The sequence below is a fragment of the Myotis myotis genome, unplaced genomic scaffold (genome assembly GCF_014108235.1).
Source record: "Myotis myotis isolate mMyoMyo1 unplaced genomic scaffold, mMyoMyo1.p scaffold_m19_p_7, whole genome shotgun sequence".
Classification (NCBI taxonomy): Eukaryota; Metazoa; Chordata; class Mammalia; order Chiroptera; family Vespertilionidae; genus Myotis; species Myotis myotis.
In genome coordinates, this window is record NW_023416379.1 from 55,039,793 (window position 1) to 55,048,203 (window position 8,411).

General features: G+C 39.7%; 1 pseudogene; it reads right to left on the reverse strand.

The window, feature by feature from the left end:
* Positions 1-2,583: 2,583 nt before the first annotated feature.
* Positions 2,584-5,371, reverse strand: LOC118660719 (annotated as a pseudogene).
* Between the last annotated feature and the right edge of the window lie 3,040 nt (positions 5,372-8,411).

Here is an 8,411-nt window from a genome sequence, read left to right on the forward strand (position 1 = left end):
GCATTGGAAAGTAATTCAGTAAGGTGTTGGTAAAGCTTAAGAATTTATTGGGGGCGGGGGGGAAGAGAAATAAAGTAAAATTGGTGGGAAAGTAAAACGTTTTCAAAAACAAAACAAAACAAAAAAAAAGAATTTAGTGGGTTAGTCCAACCAGCATTGCTCAATGGTTTAGCGTCGATCTGAACCAGGAGGTCACAGTTAGATTCCTGATCAGGTCACATGCCCAGGCTGAGGGCTCAATCCCTAGTGGAGGGCATGCAGGAGGCAGCCAATCGATGATTCTCTCTCATCATTGATGTTTCTATCTCCCTCTCCCTTCCTCTCTGAAATAAATAATATATATACAATAAAATTCATAAACAAGTTTGCTTACTCTCTTCAAAGTTTTGAATTTTGCGCTAAGTCACTTATCCCCTATTTTTAAAATAAATAAAAGGAACATTTAAAAATAAACATTTAAGATAAAATAAACAGCAAAATAAGATAGGTAAGCTACATATTTTAAAATTTGTACTCAGGAAAGTTATAAAGTTAACATAAAACTAATGCCCAATTGATCAAGTATCAGGATACCACAAAACCCATCCATTGTTTTTGCAGTAAAGATGCACAAATGACAATTAGATCACTCTATAAGAAAAGCCTGGGGCCCTGGCCGGTTTGGCTCAGTGGATAGAGCGTCGGCCTGCGGACTCAAGGGTCCCGGGTTCAATTCGGTCAAGGGCATGTGCCTTGGTTGCGGGTACATCCCCATGTGGGGGGTGTGCAGGGGGCAGCTGATGGATGCTTCTCTCTCATCGATGTTTCTCTCTATCCTTCTTCCTTCCTCTCTGTAAAAAATCAATAAAATATTTAAAAAAAAAAAAAAAAAAAGAAAAGCCTGGGTTGAAGACTAAAGGTCCCAGTGAGGTAATAAAACCATCAAGATCTTTGCCCATTCTTTTATTTTAATTGAATTTATTGGGGTGACTTGGTTTGCAAAACCATGCAGGTTTCAAGTGTACAATTCAATAAAGTATTGTCTGCATACTGCATTGTGCACCCATAGCCCCAAGCAAAGTCTCTTTCATCCCCATTCCCCCCCCCTTTTGCCCACCTCCACCTACCCCTACCCCCTTTCCTTCTGACTATTACCACACTGTTGTCTGTGTCTATGTGTTATCCATACATGTGTGTGTTTTTGCTTAATCCCTTCATCCTCTTTCATTAAGCAGCCTTCCAACCCCCCACCCTCTGACAGTGGTTAATCTGTTCCATGTTTCATGCATTTCTATTTTGTTCATCAGATTATTTTGTTCATTAGATTCCACATATAGGTGAGATCATATGGTATTTGTTTTTCTCTGTCTGGCTTTTCACTTAGCATAATAATCTGCAGATCCATCCATGAAGTCACAAAAGATAAGAGTTCCTTCTTTCTTATGGTTATATGGCATTCTATTATGTAAATGTACCACAGCTTTTTTATCCACTCATCTACTGATGGGCCCTTGGGCTTTTTCTAGATCTTGGCTATTATAAATAATGCTGCTATAAACAGTGGGGTGCAGTGCATATATCCCTTTGAATTGGTATCTCAGGATTCTTAGGATATATTCCCAGAAATAGGATCGTTGGATCAAAAGGCAGTTCCATTTTTAATTTTTTGAGGAAACTCCATCCTGTTTTCCACAGTGGCCGCACCAATCTGCATTCCCACCAACAGTACATGAGCGTCCCTTTTTCTCCACATCCTCACCAGCACTTATTGTTTATTGATGAAAGCCATTCTGACAGGCATGAGGTGATATCTCATTGTGGGGTGGGGTTTTTTTTGGGGGGAGGCGTGGTTTATTGACTTCAGAGAGGGAGAGAGAGATAGAAACATCAATGATGAAAGAGAATCATTGATCAGCTGCCTCCTGCATGCACCTACTGGGGATCGAACCTGCAAGCTGGGCATGTGGCCTTGACCAGAGCTGAACCTGGGACACTTAAGTCCACAGGTTGAAGCTCTATGCAGTGAGCCAAACCAGCTAGGGTGCATTGTGGTTTTAATTTGCATCTCTCTGATGATTAGTGACATTGAGCATCTTTCATACACCTACTCGCCATCTCATCTATATGTCCCCTCTGGAGATGAATCTATTCAGGTCTTTTGCCCATATTTTAATTGGGTTGTCTTCTTGGTGTTCATTTGTTTAAGTTCTTTATATGTTTTGGAAATCAGCCCCTTAAAGATTTTTTAAGGACCCAGGAGAGATTTTTTTTTCCCCCAAGTTTAAGACTTTTAATTTGTCTCATAGCTCTGAAGCAAAATCATGATAAAACATTCTGCTTTCCTTTGTACCTCAATACACACACACACACACACACACACACACACACACACACACACACAACTGTAGCAAGGGGGAATGATTTTGTACACTGGGAAAAAACAATATAAATTCAAAACTTACAGATAAGAGTTAGCTCTATCACTAATCTCTTTAAAAATCCAGTCAAAACCAACAGAGTATCTCCTTTGAAATATTATACAAATGGATTTCCAAGTAGACCTCAGGACTGTATGCTGTCTTGGAATGTCCTTAGAAGGCTCTGTCATTGATCAGGTAACAGAGTTAAAACACCAGAGTCCTTTCTTTCAAATGGAAGAGGGAAAGGCAGGGATAGAAGAAGATATTTGAACTTCATCTTCTTTCCTTGTGGCTTCTCGTCTCCTCCTCCACCTCTGCTTCCTAGGAAGCCTCATCGACCTCCAAAACCTCTCTGGCCTCTGCCACCAAATCCACCTTGGCCTCCTCTGCCACCACCTTCCTCAATCCCGGAAGCCACCTTCACCCTTAGGCTTGGCCCAGTCCAAAGTAACTTTGTTTTCACCAATTTCACCGTCTTCCCTGGCCTCCTTGGTGACTTTGGCACCTTCCTCACTGTTGACGTCTACAAAATCAAACCCTTTGGAAGAGCTCCTCTCCCTGTCAGTGACGATCCTTGCCCAGACAGCACCAACAAATGACTCCTTCAATGTCTCCTCTGTAGTGTCCTCAGACAAACCATTGACAGAGTTTTGGATGGATGGCTTTTTGCACTAGGCGATCCCCTGGGTACTTGCAATTCCAGCCTGCTTATTCTGCCCTCAATTTCTCTTTTATTACAGAAATTTAAAGCTTCTTTAGGATCTTCAAATGAAGCAAATTCTATAAATGCAAAACCCTTTAGTTTTATCATTTTGATTCTGGGACTTTGATAAAAATTGCCTCCTCAAATACTTCCTGAAGAATTTTTTCTTTTGCACTGTAGGAAAGGTTGCTTAAAACCAGAGGTTTTGATTCACCACTTCAAGTGCTATTCTTGTCACCTCTGTGGTCTTGACTTTGACCCTTCTCTCCAGTATAGCACAGGGAAATGAATCGACCATCTATTTCTGTTCTTTGCTTTTCTTCCAAGGTTTTTTCTGCATCGGCTTCTGTCTTAAATTCAATATAAGCTATCCCTTTACTCTTTCCATCCTTGTTGACTAATCTGATCTCTATAGCATCTTCAAACACTTCCTTTAATTAGTCCTAGGTAACTTCATAAGGCAGATTTTTAGCCAAAAGTGTTCTTGCATCTTGATCTTTTTACTGTCTTTTCCCTTTGGTTTTCTAGTTTCATTTCATTGCCAAAGACTTTTAAACCAGTGAGTCCTAAGGCTTTTTCTAGGTCTTCAGCAGATTCAAAATCCATATCGTCGAACTTCCTAAGACACACCAATTCTGACATCCACAACAACAAGGTCATTTTTAACAAAACGTCACTGATACCCATTTTTAATTCAGGAGCAGATTTACTGAAGTTCAGGTTTCCAACAGAGATTGAAAGCTGTAGTTGGTTCTGTGGTTTCTACTTTCTGTTTCTTGGCCTCAGGAGCAGCTTTCTGTTTGGCCATTTCCTTATTTCATTTCCCAGATGCTTCTTTGATAGGCTCTTTCTCCTCCTCCTCTTTATCCTGCTCCTTATCATCTTTCTCATCTTCATCCTCCTCCTCATTATCATCTTCTTCGTCTTCATCCTCAGCTGTGCTTTGAGTCTTCATGGGAACAGCTTTTACAGGAGTTTTCTTGCCTTTGGTTGGTGCAATCTCCATAGGTTCTTCTTCAGAGTCATATTCATCATCATCCTCACCTTCATCATCTTCTTCCTCATCTTCATCATAATCCTCATTTTTGTCGTAATCCTCATCATCCAAGGTAAGAGTGGCAGCAGTAGCTTTCATCACTCCTGGCTCAAATTCATGCTCATCTTCATCCTCCTCCTCCTCCTCTTCATTGTCCTCATCATCTTCCTCATCACTATCTTCCTTCTTGGCATTCTTGCCATGCTTGGCTCCCTTGACTGGGATGACTGCTTTCTTCTTACCACGGATTGCTATCAATGCTTTTGCCTGGTGTGCCTCCCTTCTTGCCAGGTCTGGCTAATGCTTTGGCTGGTGTAACTGCTGCCTTTTTGCCAGGGGTAACAACTGCTTTCTTGCCTGGTGTGGCAACTGCAATCTTTTTTGTTGGGGAAACCATCACCTTCTTTCCTGGAGTTGTGGTAGACTTTTTGCCTTTTTTCTTCTCCACTGCTTTCATCTTCTTCATCTGGCATTTCCTTATCTTCATTATCTTCTTCTACCTCCTTTGGAGAAGGAGCCATTTTCTGCTGGGGTCCAACCCCAGCAGGTCCAGGGGTCCCCAAAGGTGTGGATGGAGTCGGCTAAGAAGGAATGACATGGAGGCAGCATTCAGTTCATCAGCAGCCTAGCCAGGATCTCTAGCCAGGTTCTGGTCAGGATCTCCAGCCAGGTTCTGTGTCCATGTTGTCTTGCTAGGTTCTCCAGCCAGGTTCTCCAGGTTCTCCAGCCAGGTTCAGTTACCAAGTTCTAGTCAGTTCTCTTGCCAATTTCTGTAGTCAGGTTCAGTCCAGGATCTTTTGCCATGTTCTCTCCAGCGAAGTTCTTCTGTCTCTAGTTCTGTGTGTTCTGTCTTCTTACATCTGTATTTATACCAGTTGATTCCAATCCTATCAATCTCTATTTCAAAGGTTAGGGCGTTTCTTATCTCCATTCCAGGGAGTAAAGATTATGTAGCTTAAGCATGATTGTTCGTAGTTAAAGTGATTAATTACCCACCTGGCCCTTAGTTAAGAGGTTTTATTCCCTCCCTAACTTCAGGGGAAAATCCCTACCTGGGGAAACAACCTTTCTCAGAGACCTTGGTTAAAACACATAGTGCCAAGAAGGTGAGCAAACATATTAAGAACAGTATGCCATATATGCCAGGTCCCTTGAAACAGCAAGCATGGACCGGCTCCCGGCAATTTTCTTGGAGCCACCTTGATTTTTACCAGCCTTTGCTAACTTCACCATGACGGTGGCTTATGACAGTAGAGTGTGTGACAGGTGAGTGGCGCAGATGTGCCCAGAGGAACCAAACGGCATCGATGGCAGCGGCTGGTACTGAAGAACAAGAGCGAGTAGGTTTCACTACCAGCTAGAGCTCAAGACTCCCCAGGAGATTCTTGACACATGAATTTCCTTCCAGAACACAGGAAACTCCTCAGATTGACCATCTGACCTTTGCATGGTCTATACCATACTATAGCCCATGGTTAGCTCTACCTAAAGAACATGGACTCAAGCCCTAACCGGTTTGGCTCAGTGGATAGAGCATCGGCCTGCGGACTGAAGGGTCCCAGGTTCGATTCCGGTCAAGGGCATGTACCTTGGTTGCGCGCACATCCCCAATAGGGAGTGTGCAGGAGGCAGCTGATCGATGTTTCTCTCTCATCGATCTTTCTAACTCTCTATCCCTCTCCCTTCCTCTCTGTAAAAAAAAATCAATAAAATATATTAAATTAAAAAAAAAGAACATGGACTCAAAAAGCTGTTCAGCATCACCTAGTTCCTTCCATATTGTCAACCCCAAATCTAACATTTTAGATTATGCTTTTTTTCCAATTTTACACTCATTCTTTCTATGTACATATGTATTTACTTATGCTAGACACGATATTTGATTAATAAGGAAATAAACAGCTGAGTTTGAATTCAAATATTTGTTTTAATATTACTCTGGTTAAAATTTTTAGTATTACAACTCTGTCATGTTCAAATTCATATACTGACAAAGTAATAATCCTTGGTCCTAACTACCTGGGGATATTTCTGTCTTTATATGGTCCCATCTTTATCCAGCTATATAGCAGCAGCTTCCATGCTGGTACCCCACGACTCCAGTCTCTTAGTATTCACACCCTTGTGTAATCCCCACCCCAAGAGTGTGTGTGGATTTATTTAATCATTTCTAACTAAATATAGCAGCAGCAATAGGATGTCACTTCAGAGATTGGGTTATTAAAAAGACTGTGACCTCCATCTTAGGCACTCACTCTTTTTCCCACTTAGACCACTTGGCCAGGGGGAAGCCAACTGTCATGGTGTAAGACTGCCCTGTGGAGAGGCCCCTGTGAGTGAGCTTGGAAGCAAATTCTTCAGTCTCATTTGAGCCTTCAGATGACTGCAGCCTTGGCCAAGAGCTTGACTGCCACCTTGTGAGAGACCCTGAGCAAGAGGCACTGCTGCTAAACTGTTCCCAGATTTCTGAGCCTCAGAAACTATAAGATAATAAATTATTGTTATTTTAAGCAACTAAGTTTGGGGGTAATTTGTTAGTCAGCAATAGATAACTAATACAAACTACAATTATTGAGGTCATAATTTAAATAAATTGATGTGATACCTGATACATTCTTTAAAATGCAGTAAATTTGTTGTCCAGAGAAACAATAGGGTAGATGCCTAATAATGTTGATTGTGTGACAGATGATTGAAATATCATTGTAGTAATTCAATCAATAAAATGATCATTACATTTTAAAAATAATGAAAACCCTGGAATGACTCATCAAAATATTAAATATTGTTCAGCATAGCAGGTTTTGCATATTTTTATATTATATGTGTGAAAATCCTTTTATAATACTTATGTAGCAAAAATCTCTGTATTTGCATAAATAGAATCACTAATCCCCAGTTCTGCCAATTTACTGAACTTGAAATTCAAGTTGTAGATCTAAATTTTATTTCAGTGGTAATTCCTCTCAAATCAATGCCTGAAACAGCATTTACTTTAAAGAATGGGGCATGAGTGCCCTCTTGTGATAAAATAGGCATTTAAATATTTTCAGTTGCATATGAAATAATTTGAACTGAATCATTTCACAAACACAAAATGCCCTCTATTGCTAGGCCAGTTTTTATCAGTACTTGTAAGTCCAAGAAAGACACATACCTGATGAATTTGGTTAATGTTAACAGATAATGTGAATTAGTCACACTAAAATGCTATTCCTTCGATTGTTCTGGTAGCTGCAACAAAAATTGAGTATGATAGAGGCTCTTTAAATTGATCTCACTTAACAGTCTCACAAAATGCTCTCCATTCCTGCTTAATAATGTACACAGGCCCAGAACAAGAGGAAGTCTCAGAACCAAGTACATAGGCACTGGTATGCTTCTACTCTCTAGCTGCCACTGGATAAGTTATCTACTTTTTTAAGGTAATTGTTTGATCCTAAACTTACTTATGTCAATTGTACTTGTATTCAGTTATGTAATTAAATTAAGTAATATACAAAATAATAATTTGTTAAAAGAAAGTGTTTAGGTAAAAGAAAACTAAGTTGGATGCTTTGAAATTACTTCAGAAAAGGTCATTGGAAAAAATAAGTTTTGAATTGTGCATGGGCAAAAAAAAAAGCATGAAAAATAAAAAATAGAAGTCATCAAATCTAGAATTCTAAACTAAATAGCAAAAAGAAAAATCAGTAGACTACTTAAAAAAATAATGTTAATAAAAGTCTTGGCCTCAAATCAAAAGGCTGGTAAAATATCCAATTTTATATTTCATACTAAAATAAAATATTTTCGATATATGTTATCTTTTTAAATGATTCTCCAATGAAATGATTTTTTTTATTCACACTCTAAAGAGTATTTTTTCACTGACTACGCATATTTTATATGTATTTAGATTAAAACTTGTATGGAATGTGGATGTGGCCAGATTCTAAAATGAATATGGGTCTGAGTGTCCTGAAATACAGGAAATATGCCTCTGGTTAAAAACTAAACCATAGCCCTAGCCAGACTGCCTCAGTGGATAAAGTGTTGAACTGTGGACTGAAGGATCCCAGGTTCAATTTGCCTTGGTTGCAGGCTCAATCACTGGCCCTGGTTGAGGGTGTGCAGGAGGCAACCAATCTATGTGTCTCTCTCACACAGATGTTTCTGTCTCTTTCTCTCTTCCACACTCTCTAAAAATCAATGGAAAAATATCCTCAGGTGAGTATTAACAACAACAAAAAAAAACTAAACCATATAATTTGCATTAACATCTGGAAATATT